This window comes from Ranitomeya imitator, chromosome 2 (genome assembly GCF_032444005.1).
Source record: "Ranitomeya imitator isolate aRanImi1 chromosome 2, aRanImi1.pri, whole genome shotgun sequence".
In the NCBI taxonomy this organism is placed as follows: Eukaryota; Metazoa; Chordata; class Amphibia; order Anura; family Dendrobatidae; genus Ranitomeya; species Ranitomeya imitator.
In genome coordinates this window covers 753,015,691-753,035,731 of record NC_091283.1, presented here as the reverse complement: position 1 = coordinate 753,035,731, position 20,041 = coordinate 753,015,691, and the positions used below count along the sequence as shown (strand labels likewise).

Sequence of the window (20,041 nt, the reverse complement as noted above, 5' to 3'; positions counted from 1 at the left end):
TGGGGAACACATCACATTTAAAGTGACTTTGTGCTTATGTGACAGAAAATACCCAAAAGTGACACCATTTAAAAAACTACATGCTTTAAAGTGCTCAAAGCCACATTCAAACAGTTTATTAACTTTTTAGATGCTTCACAAGAATTACAGCAATGTGAAAGAACATTAAAATTTTACTTTTTCCCATAAAAATATTGCTTTAGCCCCAAATTTTTCATTTTCATAAGGGTAACAGGAGAAAATGAGTCATTAAAATTGTTGTGCAATTTCTCCTGAGTACGTTGATACCCCATATGAGGCGAAAAATTACTGGTAGGGAAGGAGAGCGCCATTTGACTTTTGGAGCGCAAAATTGGCTGGAATAGTGAGGAGGCACCATGTTGAATATGTAGAGCCCTTGACATGCCAAAACAGTGGAAATCCCTCAAAAGTGACCCCATTTTGAAAACTACATCCCTAAAGGAATGTGTCTAGAGGTGTGGTGAGCACTTTGATTCCACAGGTTCATCACAAAATGTTATAATGTTGAGCCAAGAAAATGAAAAAAATAAAATTTTCCCCCAAAAATGTTGCTCAGTCCCAAATTCATTTTCACAAGAGTAAATGGAGAAATGGACTGTACAATTTGTTTCCCAATTTCTCCTGAGTACGCTGATACCCTATATATTATGGAAAACTACTATTTGGAAGCAAGGCAGGGCTTGGAGAGAAGGCGCACTATTTGCCTTTTGAAGTGCTAAATTGGCTGATGCCATGTCACGTTTGTAGAGCCCCTGGTGTACTTAAGCAGTTGAAACCTCCACAAGTGACCTGAGTTTGGAAACTATACCCCTCAAGGAACGTATCTAGAGGTGATGCTTCACAGAAATTTTAAAAGTTGAGCCTTAAAAATAAGAAAATTTTTCCCGCACAAATGTTGTATAAGTCTCAAATTTTTCATTTTCATAAGGTTAACAGGAGAAAATAGACTCCAAAATTTCTTGTGCGAGTTATGCCGATACCCCAAAATGTGGATTGCAAATGCCATGCCACATTTGAAAAGCACCTGACATGCCAGAACAGCAGAAACCCTAAGAAGTGACTCCATTTTAGATGCTACCCCTTTTAAGGAATCCATCTAGTGGTGTAGTAAACATGTTAACCCTCACAGATTTGTATAACATTGGGCTGAGTCAATTAAAATTTTTTCCACTAAAGTGTTGTTTTGGCTCTCAGTTTTCAATTTTCAAAACGGATAGTAGGAGGAAATGAACAGTACATTTGTTATGCAATTTCTCCCGAGTACACCAATACCCGTACGTGGTCAGAAACTACCTTTGAGGCACAGTGCAAAGCTCACAAGGGAAGGAGCACCATATTGGAGTTCAGATTTTGATGGAATGATTTGAGGGTGTCATGTCACACAGCCGGAGACACTGAGCTGTCAGAACAGCAGAATTCCTTCAAAAAGTGACTATATTTACAAACTACCCCCAAATAATTAATCTACGGGTGCAGTGAGCATGTTGACACCATATGCACCTCACGAAATTTTTATAATTAGGAAGTGAAGAAGGAATAATTACATTTTTACCATGAAAATGTTGTTTTAGCCCCAATTTTTTACAGCTTATTGAGCAATTTTTCCTGAGAGCGGCAATACACTACATGTCATAGGGATTCAGAAACTACTTTTCAGGCACAATGAAAAGCTCAGAAAGGAAGGAGTGTCATATTGTAGTGCTGCTATGGTTTGCGGGTGCCATGACTCATTGCAAGAGCTTCTAAGGTGCCAGAACAGCAAAACCCCTCCATACATGACCCTATTTTACAAACTCAATAAATTCATCTAAGAGTTGCAGTGATCATACTGATACCAGTGGTGTGTCACCAAATTTTATACCATTGGGTATTGCAGCAAAATAATAATTACATGTTTACCACAAAAAATGTTGTTTTAGCCCCAGATTTTATATTTTCTAACTGGGAAATGAGTAAAAATAGCACCAAAATTTGTCACACACTTTCTGATGCAATCAAAATTCACCGCACTCTTTGTTGTTTGGGTAATGCAAGAATCATAAATAAAATATTTATTTCAATTGGTGAGAACAGAAAAATAAGCAAAGCGCATGAAAAATTTCAAGAGCGACTATATTCAATTGTGACGTTTTGACCTGTCCTAGGTCTTACTCAATACGTAGTTGAATATCGCTGGAAGCAGAGTAGCTGTGGTTTGTGTAGGGATAATCCTAAGATAGTGATAATGTGCTTGGAGAGCTGTATAGTCCTTAGTGTAATGGGGATATTGCGGTCTGCTTTAAAACATGATAGTTGGCAGCGCTCCCGCGCCTTGCCACCTGCTGCTTGGTGGGAGCGCCACCACTATCACGTTTTAAAGCAGACCGCATTTGGGGTTAACTAGTGCAACAGTTATACAGGTCGAGACATTACGGATGCGTTGATACCAAAGATGTAGGGTTTTTTTGTTTATTTTTGTTTTTTTACATAAATATATCTATTTATTGGTATAACTTTGCTTCATTTTCTAATTTATTTTGTGGGGTTTTTTTTAATATGTTTACCTTTTTTTTTTTACTTTTTTACTTAGTCCCTCTATGGGACTAAAGTTTTGTTCTCTGATCACTGAAATGCACCAGTACTGAAATGCTTTATACCAATCAGTGTTACACTGACAGAATGCCTTTCAGACCATGCTAATTGTATTGTCTAAACAGGTCACCGTAGGTGACAGTGAGAAATACGACGTGAGCACAACTGAAAGGGTGCACAGGTAGGTTCCCACACCATGTGACGTAAATATAAAGAGAACCTGGCACTCAACTTAGGTATAAGTAGCCCAACATTTATTTGTAGTACCAGTAAAACGTCTTCTTCAGTTAAGTACTGACAGACTTGTAAAGAAATAGTGGTAGTTGATCAGACAAGATCGTGATCACCTGCTCTCATTATTAATGTTAGCTTGGGACGTCTATCAGAGTCAGATGGAGAAAGAGAATATGCTTAACTCACAGAGGATCCTGGATAAGACGCAGAGTCCACCGCTTGTCTATCAAGTGCAGAGTGAGTGACTCTACTATTTCTTTACAAGTCTGTCAGTACATAACTGAAGAAGGTCTCTTATGACCGAAACATTTTACTGGTACTACAAATAAATGTTGGGTTATTTATACCAAAGTTGAGTGCCAGGTTATCTTTATATTTACCGTAGGTGGCAGACCCGGAAGTTGCCTTGACAATGATCAGGAGCCCATGATTATGTCGCATATATGAGTGAGCCCTCTCCCTCTCCTAGCATCACAAATGATGCAACCAATATTAGTTGCATTTAGGCGGTTAAAGACCCGTAGACGGGCACAGCACCTGCCTGGGACAGCTGAGGTTTGGTTGTCATGTAAGCCCAGATTCTGTGCTGAGCTTTATCACCATGACATAAATTTACATCATTGGTCAGGATCATCTGCCCAACCATGATGTATAAGTACGTCAAAGGCCGTGAAGGGGTAAACATTATATACGTGCAGGATGAGGGTACCACACTCCGGATCATCAACAGTCAATAATATATAGTACATTCCCAGCAAGTACACAAGATGGTGCATATGATAGGGTCTCACCATTCAACTGGCTCACCGGGGAATAGAACGTCCGGGATTTTGGGACATCCAGGGCTGACTATCCCAACCAGTAACACCCCGCTTTTGGCAGGCACCCACTGAGAAGAGGTAGCTGTAAGCTTAGGAAGCTGACTGAGTACAGTGGCCAGGTGACCTGATTGTCCCAACCTGGGTTCCCCAAAGAACTTTGTGGGCTCAGTGATGGGCAGTGGAGCAGATCTGTATTCCACCAACTGGAACCATGGCTCCTGGGTTGACATCCTATAGTAACACACTGGCAACCGGATTGGGGGAAAATGGGGGGAGGTAATCTCTCATTCTTCGACTGTTCAATAACACTGTATATTTGTCCTCCAAGTTGTGCAGACTAGTACAGAGAAAAGGGGCTCATGCAATATATAATCAGCTGGCATTCCACAAATTAACATACAAGTGTCAACAGACAGTCACATAAGAAAGAATGGCTCATGTCCCTTGCCCTACTGAACATAAGTACAGTACATAATTCAGAATAATTCACCTCCGCACCAGTGTCCAGATTGATGCTGTGTCGTCACAGTGACATCCCGTCTTGTGGTGAATTTTTCACAGCACAGAGTACCTTTTTCACCTATTTTGAAAATTCAGATCACTTCATTCCTTTTGATTGACTATAAAATATAAAGAAATTAATTAATTTGAAAATTGATACAATAAGTTTACAAAGACACATAACATATTTCCCTAAAATTTTAGATTTCTATTTAAGGGATATCGTCAGAGTTTGTGTAGTTTTGACAGACATAATAGCAATGCTTGCTGTACTATTCTTGTCACGAAAATATTTAAATATGGCAGAACCTTTTAATGCACATGTGAACAGATCCTAATGCCTTATAGTAAATTTACTACGTAACTTAATGTAAATTATAGCCATGTGCTACATATGAGTGCAGATATCTCGCTTCTAGTACATAGGATAAGAATAAACAGTTAAAAAAATATTTCCGTTATATAGATATCTTTAAATATCTGTAACAGGACACGCTCAAAAATCACAGAATACATATTATGAATACAGATGTTGAAATAACTAATTATGTAACAGGTTTTATCGCAACAATCACTATTAGCTATACTGTAGATAGTTAAGCAATCTATAGTTTTCTTATCAGACGTATGACAAGGTCAATTTTTGATCCTGTTGTGCCAGGAGGATGGACTTCTAGATAACATCACAATCAGATGGGCTCTGGTATAAAGCTGGTGAGTTTGTCACTGCATGTCATAATCTGTATCGGGGTGGAAGAGATATTACTCTACACTGTGGTCCAGCACTTTCACATCCTGCTACAATAGTTTCTGGTAAGTACATACAACTTGAAAGTATTTTTCTATCAACTTTAACTTTTTCTTCTTTCTTACACAAGTCTTCTTAAAAAATAATGTATATATAAATAATGTAGCACTCTTAAGAAGTTACTTAGTTGTTTTATCAGGTTGGCCAGTCACAGGATCTTGACTATGTCACAAATTCTCTATGTAATTGCACTGAGTGATCTATTACACATCGTTCAGCATGTATCCTTAACTGTAGTCTGCCTATATAGAAAGGCTATTAAGTATCTTCTGATCAGTAAATATTTACTGAATGGCAGTCGTTTAGTGCAACTAATCTGTCAGTGTAAACAGAATGACAAATCTCTCTGTGTGCTCTCAGGAAGTGAAGGCTGTCAATCATTAAGTGAGAGCACTCACTGGATGTCTTATCCCATGATAAACACAGATTTAAATGGATAGAGAAGTATAGTTTCTCCTTGCGGAGATTGACATGCTAAGCATGCCAAGATGAGGAGACTTAAAGCCACAATGATCCTCTGGGTAATATGCTAATTATGCAAATTGTTTTCTTCAGAGAGGAAGAGAGCTAGAACTCTAGTGTGCACCAGGGGCAGTACCCCGAAACACAGTGTCTGCAAATTGAGATTCTGGTTTAGCTATTATCCTAAGTCATGTGACAAGGCTCATTAAAGGGTCAACATTGACTTGTAGGATTGCTACCTTCCAATAGGTGACACTAGAGTTCTAGCTCTCTTCCTCTCTGAAGAGACAATTTGCATAATTAGCAACTGGATAGAGACAAACTTGTATTCAAGTCAATAGGGTCTGAGTCAGTCTATTGCTATGCCATTTTATGATTCTGATAGCACATTCTTTTTAAATGTGTTGGAAATGCTACTTTATTAAATGTACTAATATATTTTTACTATCTTAATTACCCCAATTTCCCGAGCAATCTGCACTACTTATTACTTATGTGTTTATTCCAACACAGAAACGTAGCTCCCCATTTGTCTTTGATGGTGCATGACTAGTGATGTGCTTCCAGGGGGTCTATCTGACTCAGTTTTCAAGTCTTCCAGAAGACCCCTTAAGCACATCACTAATCACATGCTGGCACAGAGGAGGTAGGTATGCTTTGTAACATATTTGTGCAATATTTTTTGGCAAGGTTTAAAAAAAAAAAAAGGGTGAGCCAATTCTAGATTTCCCATCCACAATGTTGACTCAAAGATCCATTATTCACAACCCATCAGTGTAGAAGTTTCCAAGCACACTGTACCCTGTACTACGTACTTAAGAGTGAAAAGAGTGTGTAAAGGAAAACAGCCAACACTTATCTGCATCACAAGAATCTTTTAGTTAAAAAATATTTACAAACAAAACACATTTTATCTCAAATGCCACTACAATCATAGGGTCAACAAAAGCAATACCATAAGCAGACAAATAGAGAGGCACTTATTCCTGTGTTTCCCTTCTTCCCTTTAATAGCCTTTTTCTGTTTTTTTCTTTTTCGTTTTTCCTCCCCTTTAACTTTTTCCATCAATATAGCCTTGTAAGAGGAGTTTTTTTTGTAGGATGAGTTGTACGTTTGAATGACATCATTCATTCTACCACATAGTGTACTGGAAAACAGGGAAAAAAATTCCAATTGCGTTGAAATTGCAAAAATAGTTCAATTCCTCAATGCTTTTTGGGAGTTTATTATATACCATATTCACTAAATTGTAAAACTGACTTGGCAATATGACTCTCCAGGTCAGCACAAGTATGCAGATACTGCACATGTATAGTTTTATTTAAGTGATGGAAAAAAAATCTGAATTTTTAAAAAAGCTTTTGCTGCCATTTTTCGAGACCCGTAGCGTTTTCATTTTTTGGGATACAGGGCTGTCGTATGGGTTTATTTTTTTGCACCCTGAGCTGATGAAACTATTTTGGGGTAGATATGATATTTTGATTGCCTTTTATTGCATTTTATTGCAATGTTGCAGCAGCCAAAAAATGTCATTTTGGCATTTTGATTTTTTAAATCATTATGCTATTTGTTGATCAGTTTTATTTACTTTACATACTTTATATTTTGATGGATCTGACTTTTATAAATGCAGCGATGCCAAATATGTGTATTTTTATTTATTTTTTTTAAATTTGGTTTACTTTTAGACATAAAGGGGGGTGATTTGAAATGCTTTTTTTCATCTTTTTTTCAACTTTTTTCAAACATTTTACTTTAAATGTTAGTCCCTTTAGAGCTTAGGAGAATTGAAGCTGTGATCCCTCAATCACTTGTGCTATAGATAGCATTTTATTAGCACTGCTATGTAAAGAAAAATTCAGAGTCTCATATGAATGTCAGCCATGGGCTTGCTTTCACAGGAGGATCATAATGACAGGCATGGGGGTTATAAGCAGACCCCTGACTATCATGACAACCCAAAAGCACCCCGAGATCACGTCACAGGTACGTGAATGGGAACTTGGGATGACACGACCCCCTGACGGTACGTGTTAGGTAACGTTCACACTAGCGTTATGCTAGTTTGCGTCGGGCGACGCAGCGGCGACGCATGCGTCATGCGCCCCTATATTTAACATGGGGGACGCATGTGGTTTTTTTTGTTGCGTTGTGCGACGCATGCGTCTTTTTTGCCGCTAGAGTCGGACCAAGAAAACGCAACAAGTTGCATTTTTCTTGCGTCCAAATTTCGGCAAAAACTGATGCATGCGTCGCAAAACGCAGCGTTTTTGCGTGCGTTTTGCCGCGTTTTTGCGTGCGTTGTGCTTTGCGTCGCCGACGCAGCGGCGCACAACGCTAGTGTGAACGTAGCCTTACAGATTGTTCAGTGCGCTTCTGAAGCGTGGTCTGTCTGTAAAAGAGGGTACTAAATGACCACTGAACGGCAAACATAATGCCGATCAGCAATCTTCTAATGCTTCACATCACACAGCGTAGATGCACCATAAGTGTCTTAAAATGAGTCGCATTTTATTGAAGCGGTGCATCTCAATTTTGGTTAAAAAAAATTGCTTTAGGTAAGCCAATAAAGAGGTGGTGTAAGTTAGAAAAAACTGCCTAACTTTTCATTCAAGATGCACCACAAATCTATTAGACCATTCCGCTGCGAAAAATTTGAACAATTTCAATCTGTCTTCTCTGATTTAAACAGTCTATATTTTTTACAATATTAATAAATCTGCCACAATACATTAATGCTTAATATGCATTCTAGTTTTGCTGAATATTATAAAGGATCATGCGAATTTTGCATAGAAAATCTCAATATTGTAGCAAATTAATGTATCAAAAGTTTATATACTGGAAAAATTGGGGTTACATCTGTCATTAGAACTACCTATTTACACCACAATGAATACTTATAAAGAAAAAATTAACTTAGTGCAAATGGTTCCATTATTAAATAATTCAAAATAAAAAAATAGCTTTGGTGCAGCATATAACAATGCAGACACGCTTAGTCTGGAGTAGAATGGATTACTGATCCGTACACAAAATATGCCATGCACACCAAATAGTACACAGGAAATACTAGAATCTAAATCATAAAGGCAGAGATAGATCTGCTAAGGTGTATACCAAGTGTGGAGAAGAGATTTGGTGGAAATTTCATAGAAAACACGAAGTGGAACAGGAATCCATCACACCCTGGATTGGTTTGGATGCAGTGAGTCACTTGTCCCCGGAGTGTTTACTTCTTCATCACATCACAGATTTCTTCTCCATACCTGGTATAATACACCTAGCAGATCTATAGCTGCCTTTATGTTTTTGATTCTTTCCTGTGTATTATTTGGTGTGGGTAGCAAATTTGGCATATGATTCAATGATCCACTCTTCTCCAGACTTCTAACTTTATTAGACTAATATTATCCATTTCTGGCTCTTTTGGCAATTTTGAGGCATTCTTACCTCCTATATCTGTATACATAATTGTCTAAGGGGTGCTTCCGTCTGTCTGTCCTTCTGTCACGGTTATTCATTCGCTGATTGGTCTCGGCAGCTGCCTGTCATGGCTGCCGCGACCAATCAGCGACGGACACAGTCCGATTAGTCCCTCCCCTACTCCCCTGCACTCACTGCCCGGCACCCGCTCCATAATCCCCGCCACTCACCGCTCACACAGGGTTAATGGCAGCGGTAACGGCCCGCGGTGTAACGCACTCCGTTACCGCTGCTATTAACCCTGTGTGTCCGCAACTATTTACTATTTATGCTGCCTATGCAGCATCAATAGTAAAAATATGTCATGTTAAAAATAATAAAAAAAAAAAAAAAACCTGCTATACTCACCCTCCGCCGCCTTTCTCGCTCCTCGCCACGCTCCCGGGACCGCTCCATTACAAGCGGCAGCTTCCAGTCCCGTCCCAGGGCTGGTGTGCGACAAGGACCTGCCGTGACATCACGGTCATGTGACCGCTACGTCATCATAGGTCCTGCGGCGGATGTTGAGTATAGCAGGACTTCAACGGGCCTTCGGAAGGTGAGTATGTTTTTTTTTTTAAGTCTCTATACTACATGGCTCTGCGCTAGCCAATATACTACGTGACTGGGCAATATACTACGTGGCTGGGCAATATACTACGTGACTGGGCAATATACTATGTGGCTGGGCAATATACTACATCGCTGGGCAATATACTACGTGGACATGCATATTCTAGAATACCCGATACGTTAGAATCGGGCCACCATCTAGTCTACTCTATAATTGTCTAAGGGTCACTTCCGTCTGTCTTTCTGTCCTTCTGTCACGGTTATTCATTCGCTGATTGGTCTCGCCAGCTGCCTGTCATGGCTGCCGCGACCAATCAGCGACAGGCACAGTCCGGAAGAAAATGGCCGCTCCTTACTCCCCGCAGTCAGTGCCTGTTGCCCGCATACTCCCCTCCGGTCACCGCTAACACAGGGTTGATGCCGGCAGTAACAGACCGCGTTATGCCGCGGGTAACGCACTCCGCTATTAACCCTGTGTACATAACTTTTTACTATTGACGCTGCCTATGCGGCATCAATAGTAAAAAATGTAATGTTAAAAGTAATAAATAAAAAAAAACCTGCTATACTCACCCTCCGTAGTCGCTCGCGCCGGCCGCCATCTTCAGTTGCAGGTTCCGGTGGCAAAGATGGTATGGCAGAAGGACCTGCCAAGACGTCACGGTCATGTGACCGTGACATCATCACAGGTCCTGCGCTCATACCAACCCTGGGACCGGAAGCTGCCGTGGACTACAAGGGGCCCTCGGAAAGGTGGGTATATGTTTATTTTTTAACCTGTGACGACCCTGGTTGGGGCAAAACCAAAAAACTAACAAAGACCTAAAAAATATGTTTTAATGTAATGATTAAAACCAAAAAACGATAATACCATATAGACCAATAGTAGAGAACCTGCAGGATCTATGGTCTCCGATGTATAATACCGGAAAAAATATAAATATATATCTGAAAGGGCTAGGGAAGATAGACGTGCCTATCCCTAAAGGATTCCCTTCCTGACAGCGGAGGTTGGCACCCTGGGATACGATATGGCGCCCCCGCTCAACGTGGACTGACCCTAAAGACCCTAGCAGGTATCCCTACCAAAAAGCCACCACCAAAAACAACACCACAAAAAAGAAAAGAAAAAAGTGTGATAGTGTACACTAACGGTGCTGCTAAATGCTGGCTATTGGTGCAAAGATAGCACAAGTAAGCTTATATTCAATTACCTCTGGCGTATAGCGTGAGCTAAAGATGAATTATGGTGCTTAGAGAGATTGATAATGATGTTGTGTTCAAATATCAAAAAAATGCTCGCCTCCTATTATATAGTGTGCAAGCACTACAAACCTGGTTGGGCAATATACTACGTAGCTGGGCAATATACTATGTGACTGGCCAATATACTACGGGGCTCTGTGCTGTATACTACGTCTCTGAGCAATATACTACGTGGCTCTGTGCTGTATACTACGTCACTGGGCAATATACTATGTCACTGGACAATATACTACGTGGCTGGGCAATATACTACATCACTATGCAATATACTACGTAACTGGACAATATACTATGTGGTTGCGCAATATACTACGTCACTAGACAATATACTACGTGGTTGGGCAATATACTACGTGGCTTGGCAATATACTACGTGACTGGGCAATATACTACGTGGCTGGGCAATATACTACGTGGTTGGGCAATATACTATGTTGCTGGGCAATATACTACGCCACTGGGCAATAACATAGTAACATAGTAACATAGTTAGTAAGGCCGAAAAAAGACATTTGTCCATCCAGTTCAGCCTATATTCCATCATAATAAATCCCCAGATCTACGTCCTTCTACAGAACCTAATAATTGTATGATACAATATTATTCTGCTCCAGGAAGACATCCAGGCCTCTCTTGAACCCCTCGACTGAGTTCGCCATCACCACCTCCTCAGGCAAGCAATTCCAGATTCTCACTGCCCTAACAGTAAAGAATCCTCTTCTATGTTGGTGGAAAAACCTTCTCTCCTCCAGACGCAAAGAATGCCCCCTTGTGCCCGTCACCTTCCTTGGTATAAACAGATCCTCAGCGAGATATTTGTATTGTCCCCTTATATACTTATACATGGTTATTAGATCGCCCCTCAGTCGTCTTTTTTCTAGACTAAATAATCCTAATTTCGCTAATCTATCTGGGTATTGTAGTTCTCCCATCCCCTTTATTAATTTTGTTGCCCTCCTTTGTACTCTCTCTAGTTCCATTATATCCTTCCTGAGCACTGGTGCCCAAAACTGGACACAGTACTCCATGTGCGGTCTAACTAGGGATTTGTACAGAGGCAGTATAATGCTCTCATCATGTGTATCCAGACCTCTTTTAATGCACCCCATGATCCTGTTTGCCTTGGCAGCTGCTGCCTGGCACTGGCTGCTCCAGGTAAGTTTATCATTAACTAGAATCCCCAAGTCCTTCTCCCTGTCAGATTTACCCAGTGGTTTCCGTTCAGTGTGTAATGGTGATATTGATTCCTTCTTCCCATGTGTATAACCTTACATTTATCATTGTTAAACTTCATCTGCCACCTTTCAGCCCAAGTTTCCAACTTATCCAGATCCATCTGTAGCAGAATACTATCTTCTCTTGTATTAACTGATTTACATAGTTTTGTATCATCTGCAAACATCGATATTTTACTGTGTAAACCTTCTACCAGATCATTAATGAATATGTTGAAGAGAACAGGTCCCAATACTGACCCCTGCGGTACCCCACTGGTCACAGCGACCCAGTTAGAGACTATACCATTTATAACCACCCTCTGCTTTCTATCACTAAGCCAGTTACTAACCCATTTACACACATTTTCCCCCAGACCAAGCATTCTCATTTTGTGTACCAACCTCTTGTGCGGCACGGTATCAAACGCTTTGGAAAAATCGAGATATACCACGTCCAATGACTCACCGTGGTCCAGCCTATAGCTTACCTCTTCATAAAAACTGATTAGATTGGTTTGACAGGAGCGATTTCTCATAAACCCATGCTGATATGGAGTTAAACAGTTATTCTCATTGAGATAATCCAGAATAACATCCCTCAGAAACCCTTCAAATATTTTACCACCAATAGAGGTTAGACTTACTGGCCTATAATTTCCAGGTTCACTTTTAGAGCTGGGCAATACACTACGTGGTTGGGCAATATACTACGTGACTGTGCAATATACTACGTGGCTGGGCAATATACTACGTGGCTGGGCAATATACTACATGGGCTGGGCAATATACTACGTGGCTGGGCAATATACTACGTGGACATGCATATTCTAGAATACCCGATGCGCTAGAATCGGGCAACCATCTAGTCTATTTATACTTGCGGTAAGCACATGACAGGTTTAGTAGGTATGTTATGACTGGGCAGGGTATATTCTGCCAGGGCAAGGTATATTCTGCCAGGGCAAGGTATGTTCAGGTGCTGTTTCCAGGTGTCCCCTGCCCCAAGTCTTTTCCTTGATTCCTCACTTTTTGTTGTGTTTTCATATTTTTACCTGGCCTCCACATTTATATGATGTAATAAAGAGTTTGATTCTTTTAATGTTGTATAAAATAAATATATATATTACACACATCGGATAACACGCTATGTGATCTGAATACATATGATATGTGAAGTCTGAGCAAGTCCCTCACAGCTGAAGAGGTAACTACAGGTCGTCAGCCATTTGACACATCAGAACAGCGGGTTTGAATCATTTCCTATTAATTCCCTCGAGGCTGTAGCTTACAGTCCAGCTTTGGGCGCATGCTCCGTTCTCACAGACAGGGCCAGGGCTTGTAGAACAGTGAAGAATACAGAGAAAGCCAGCAATTCTACGTCATGTAAACCAATGTGAATACTGCTGCATTCAGGCCACAGCTTTTAATGAATATGACAACAACAAAGCACGGTAGATATAACAATCAATCAGGGAAACCGCTCTCCTCCACTGCCGGGGAATATGTCAGAATTAACCATTTCTATAGTTTTATGACTCCAGTACTTGCGCAGAGGCTTTCAGCATTGACATTGCTCTATCTTTGTATACGCAAATGTGATACATGAAGACATGACGTCACAACGGCAGTTTGGGATCATATGTAAAGGGTTAACCTAATACACAAATCAAGAGTATATAGTCAGTTATTTCAGAAGGAGATTCGACTGGTCTTGATGCTGTAGACATCTGTCCTGAAAGGATTTTTATTATTATTACTTAATTTTAGAGCACCAACCAATGATTTCATGGTGCTGTACACGAAAAGAGTTTACATAAAAAATATAAATTTTTTTATGAACAAAAAATAGTTTGTTAAGAACAAACTATCAATGACGGACTGATACAGAGGGAACAGGACCCTGCCCTTGTGGGCTTACAGCTTACCAAATAATAGTTAAGGAGACAGTAGGATGGGGGAGAGGGGGTTGCGGCAGCTCAATTGGTGGTGGGGTGGCAGTGGGTTATTGTTGGCTGTAAACCTGCTTGAAGAGATGTATTTTCAAGTTCCATCTGAAAGTTCAGAAACTGGCGGATAGTCGGATGTGTTGGGGCACAGAATTCCAGAGTATGAGGGATGCTCGGGAAAAGTCTTGGAGGCAATTGGATACGGAATGTATGCGTGGAGGAGAAAATAAAGTCTTGAGAGGACCGGAGATTATGATGTGTGAAAGGTAATGGATGTCACCCGCTTTCCCAATGCAAACTGCATACATTATAACATAGATCTCTGAGACCTGAGGCACATACTTACTTTAAAAATCCATGTTAGAATAGCTGTATAATTTTTTTTTTAATAAAAGTCACATATTTAAAGGCAACCTGTCACCCCCAAAATCGAAGTTGAGCTAAGCCCACCGTCATCAGGGGCTTATCTACAGCATTCTGTAATGCTGTAGATAAGCCCCCGATGTAACCTGAAAGATGAGAAAAAGAGGTTAGATTATACTCACCTGGGTGACCGGTGCGGGGCCTCCCATCTTCTTACGATGACGTTGTCTTCTTGTCTTCATGCTGCGGCGCAGGCGTACTTTGTCTGACCTGTTGAGGGCAGAGCAAAGTACTGCAGTGCGCAGGCACCGGGCCTCTCTGACCTTTAGGCTGCCGTCACACTAGCAGTATTTGGTCAGTATTTTACATCAGTATTTGTAAGCCAAAACCAGGAGTGGGTGATAAATGCAGAAGTGGTGCATTTGTTTCTATTATACTTTTCCTCTATTTGTTCCACTCCTGGTTTGGGCTTACAAATGCTGATGTAAAATACTGGCCAAATACTGCTAGTGTGACGGCAGCCTTAAGGTAAGTACTTTCATCGGTGGGGGTGCCGAACCCCGGCTGATCAGACATTTATGACCTTTACTAAGGATAGACCATCAATGGAAAAGTAGTGGACAACCTCTTTAAATTACAGATTTAGTTATTTTACTACAGGGTTCAAATGATAATACATAAAGAGCAGGAAAATATCTCTAGTCAAATGTTTTATATTTACAAATTCTAATCCTATGATTTACTGTTCCTGCAATACCATGGAAAGTTTGATCTGCCAAATATGGCAATAACTCGGCAGTATATATAAATATATTTTCATAGATGTGCAAATATACATCATATTTAACACTGTTGAAACATCCATAGTATAATAATAAAAACAGACCAGCCACACGAGGAGGATCGTTCTAAGGCCAAGTTCACACAATCATCAAAACAATTGTCAGTTTCATCCAGAAAACTAAAGACGATTTTTTTTTTTGCACTTATCATTCATGTGCACACTGTATATAATCCGTATTTTACAGCAGCAGCTATTAATCATTTTCAGGATCATTTACAATTTCCTAATTTAAAGAACTGCAATGAATCTGTAAAAATCGGATGATATAAGTATATTTTTGTGCACCTATAGACTTGAATGGATGAGTCTCATCAGATTTACAGAAGAAACTAGTGCATGCTGTGATTTTTTTTTTTTCACACGCATATTCGGACTGTGAAGTTTACTCGTCTGCGCTGCCGCATTAAATAACATTGATGTTCGTTTCTTTATGTACAGCACTCGGACCGAAAATACGGTCGCTTGAACAAACCCTATTACTGTAAAACACCCTATAAGCTGTAAACTAAAACTTGATTGTGCCCAATGAATTTAACATACAAAAAAAAAAAAAACCTTTACAACCAGCCTCTGTCAAAGTAAGTGAATTGTGACGGGTGTAAGTTATTGTGATTGCAATAATATACAAACATGTGCAGAAATCCTATCTCTGTGTTCATATACATATTGTGCGCTGACCGCTTTAGTAGAAGGTCAGTTTTGCTGTTTGTAGGGCACATTGATTGTAACTGTGTGTTACAGTGTGAGAATGAGCAGTGGGCAGGTTTGCTGTCTCTCTCTATGATTATACTACAGCTGTATTACTGTAGTGTCTGGTATAATGATTTGATAGCTGTCTCTGTAGCCTTCTCTGAATTACATCTATTTGCAAGTCACAAGTCATCTTCCAGGTACTGCAGGGTTAATAGCTGGAGGTGTGGGTATGCTCAAATTCCAGCTTGTGAAGCAGTCAGAAGTCAGCAGATTGCTGGCGACCAATGGAAGTGTGCAGATCATGTGGCACCAAACTTCACTACGCCAATAGAATGGCCGAGCTCTTAGTGGAATAATGTACGGGCATCATTATCATTTCAATCCCCTCCGTCAGCAGCAGCAGCAGCAGTGCAGGCAGCAGGGCACAGCTTCATTGGGTATCACATGTACCAAGCAGCCATCATTTCCTTAACCAATAGCTGCAGCAGAGCCTGGGCATCGTCTGTACACAGCATTCATCTCTGCAGTATATGACAGATTATTACCCACTGCTGCAAAGAAGCTGCGGAGAAACCAGGATCCAGCACATAGCAGGTACTAATGCACTGACTGCCTGGCACAGCAGCTCCCGCAGAGGGGTGACGACATGCACCACGTAGATTCCTTTGTGCCTTTTCATGGGAAGATGTAGGAAATATAGCTTAGTCTAGATCACTGTATTATATGCTTTTTTCACTAGTCTTTTTTTTCTTTTGTGCTTTGTATTAATTGAATGGATCACCAGGGCATACTAAATCTAGGCCACATTTATAATTTCCCTGGTGCGCTGGCATCATTAATAATCCTTTTTTTTTTTTTTATATCTGTAGACATCTAATGTTTATGCTCCACTAGGGGTGAGCTGTGTATGATGCTGCGTGTAATGTACCTAAAACGTATTTGGATTGATGTAAATATATCTATGTATTCATTATAATTCAAATATTCATACATTGTATAAGCAGTATGTTTGTGTGATTTCAGGGGAGGACGTACGGACATATCTATTAATATAGGTGCGAGTGATGTCCATTTATGTAAATTAGGGCTTGCTGTTCTATATTAGGCTGCAATTTTCCTTCGCTCAAAAAAAAAGGATGTTGCGCATGTATGGGCTGCAGGACATGCGGCATCACAGAAAGGGCAGAGACTCACAATTCTGCTTCATACATAGGACATAGATATTATTATGACGTCTGTCTTTACTGTCACACCCCCCTTAGGTGAATACATTGGCACAAATCACAAAATTAAACAGAAAATAGTGATCATAGCATTCTAAATGTATCACACTGAACAATTGCCAAGGGTATCCTTGCAATATTTTCTATGAAATGTCGATAATATGCCATAGACGAAAGTGTGTGCGACGTTCTGCCCGCTTTCTGTTGTGCTTGACAACATGCTGGCTGCCTTGCCGTACTGACTAAGACGAGGTGGGCTGGTTTGTAGAATACATAAATGTAGATGTAGAAACAATGACACATTTCAGGAAAGTTCAATTGTGTTTGCATTTGCTTCTATGTTACATAGACCTCCATTTTCATTGAGAGACCATATTTGTGCTGCGAAATCTGCGGAGAGCAGGCCTTTGTTCATGGACTGTCTCTTATGTTACTCCTTTGCAGTCATTTTTTTTTCATTTGTGCTAATTGTTGTGATGCGACATCATGTGTCAGGATTACAGCATGCAGTATACGTGGGGGCTCATTAAAGGAAAAGCCACACTGCACAACATCTGCCAATGATAGAAATGTATCCCTAGGATGTTAGAATATATTTAGCAAAATATGAATAGCCATACTGTATATACAGCGCCAGTAGTTGTCAGAATGGAAATATGATGAAGAATTCAGAAGCCAAATATAAAACCTAAGCAGAAAGCCAGGGATCCATGCATTTCCAGGAATGTGTAAGACAGAGAAATATTATGTGCTTTCAAATAGGGTACATTGGCTAGGGTACATTGGCTGTGATAAAATTAAAGTAATATTTTTGGGACTTTCATAAATAAGCTAATCCTGAATACATACTAATCTTCCCCTTACAAAAGGGAGTGATCAATAATTGAGCAGATAAGCCGCAGGCTAATTCTCCGACGCGGTCCTGCCTGCAGTTACTGGGTGTCTAACCACAGACTGCAATTTTCGGATAGATTTGCAATGCAGTATTGGTAAATGTAATTTCCGGTAATCTTCCAAGCTTATTATTGAACCTCTTATAATTGTAAGAGTGCCAGGTTATTTTATATGTTAGGGTACATTCACCAATGTTGTGCTCTGAATAAAAATGGCATTTTGATGCACTCAAGACATTCAAGGAATCTTTGGGGAAAGGGTTACAGCTTGAGATTTTGTCTTTTGGGGTGCCGTTTACATAATTTGATGCAATCTTGCTTTTTTTTAGTACAAAATTGCTTTGGGTGTATAATATGAATCAGGCCAGGAATTTCTCTAATTAGCATATGGTGCATGCTTATAAATGGCGTCTTGGCTGTTAGTTGGAGGCATTGTTTAGCGGATGCCTTAGCACCTGTTGACACACAGCGCTCTAAGCTTTTCATAGATGCTCTTTACTGAGCCATGAGTCACTTGAATCCTTGTATTTTCTGCAAAAGTTAAAGAAAAAGTTATTTTGTTTGGTTTATATGTAACATAAGTAAAAGCTGGAGAATCTGCTTCCCTTACAAAAACCCTTCACTAATCTTACATTTTCCTTATTATTCTGCTCAGCTACATTTGAAGTACGGTAAAATAAATGAATTATGGTGCCTATGGCACATGAAAGAAGTGAAAGTTGAAATGTCATAATCCCTATAAAACAGGGCTGGACTATTCCAGACTGCCTAGAAATTCTCCATCAGCACTTAAAGCACCACTCCAGCAGGTTTTTTTTAATTTCATTGCTGTAGTGGTGCTTACAATCTAAGTCCCTTGCCCCCTGTGTAATACTCACCTTCTGGCGTTTTCATCCATTTTCGCCACCGATCTGGTTCTTTTCCTGCAGTTTGTGACCTGCCAGCTGTTCCTGTGTTTCATGGAGCAGGTCAATGTAAGTCTATGAGAGCCTCGTTCTGACCTCATTCTGGCCCTCATAGACTTGCATTGAGAGCTTGTGACATAGCTTCTGAATTCCAACCAGTCAGGAGCTGCGCTCCCAAGATGGTGCCACAGGACCGCAGCGGCGACAAAAAATGATGAAGACGCCGGTGGGTGAGTATATGACCGGGGGCAGTTCACTTACATTTAAAGCACCACTCCAGCGGTGAAAAAAAGTTGGTTCTTTAAGCTTGCAAAGATCCATTTCCATTTATATATAATGGATTCTTATTGAAAGGTTTTCCATTTTTGTAAAACCTCTGTCACCAGGCGCAGCTTATTATGTTTTTAAACTGTGGTTTTCACAACTTCCCTGGGTCCAGCCCTGAGTCATCACCGCTGCTCCCATTGTCTGTAATTGTATGCAGCGCTGACATCATGTTGACAGCATTTTAGGCAATCAGTGAGCTCAGAGGTTGCTGTTTGTCCCATGTATAACAGTTCACTTTCCCACCATTTCTCAATACTAATGATTCTACTGAAGGATGAAATCTGCAAGAAGAATTACCCAGCTTGATTCCAGTAGAATACTTCATTCTTCCTTCAAGTGACTTAATACTTCACGTGTCATCCTGACATAATCACCTTTTCAGTAAACTTTTCAATTTGACAGTTGTCAATTATTTCTCATATAATAATAGTCATTTATCTCTACTCACGGAAATGTCAAACCAGCACTACAAAGAGCCTATCTTCAGTTTGAGGGCCTACTTCCCATGAAGTCATCAGTAAACCCGATTAAGAGAAAACCTGAATTTGTCATGTTCAGAAGATACTGTACTTTCATTAAGAAATGGGTTTTTATGTTGAGATTGGTCTAATGTTTCAGTACATTCATCATTAAAATTGCATTATGGCTAGCAAAGATAGGACGTGATAAATGACATGAATAAGCAGGGTGGTATGTTGCACTTTCACCTACTGACCTAGTTATATGGAACCATAGCATTGCATATGCATCAAAAGCTTTTGAACTGTAATAACCCAATGAGTGGGAAGGGAAGAACCGCATGACTTCTCAGAGTAACATAAGTTTATGGTTGTTATCAGCACATTTTTGTAATACAACATACCACAGTACAAGCATATGTCAGTTTCCTCGAGAAAAGATTGCTGCAA

At 40.1% G+C, this 20,041-nt stretch overlaps 1 protein-coding gene across 2 annotated transcripts in view; it reads left to right on the top strand.

Moving 5' to 3' along the window:
• The first annotated feature begins 4,861 nt into the window (after positions 1-4,861).
• LOC138665639 (acyl-CoA desaturase-like) overlaps positions 4,862-20,041 on the top strand; it is a 59,479-nt gene continuing 44,299 nt past the window's right edge. The window contains exon 1 of one of the 2 annotated variants that reach the window (XM_069753301.1): positions 4,862-4,961. The gene's annotated coding sequence lies outside the window, so the exon portion shown is untranslated. Of the gene's footprint in view, positions 4,962-16,050; positions 16,380-20,041 lie in introns of those variants that run through there. The other variant, XM_069753302.1, reaches the window with a different exon arrangement.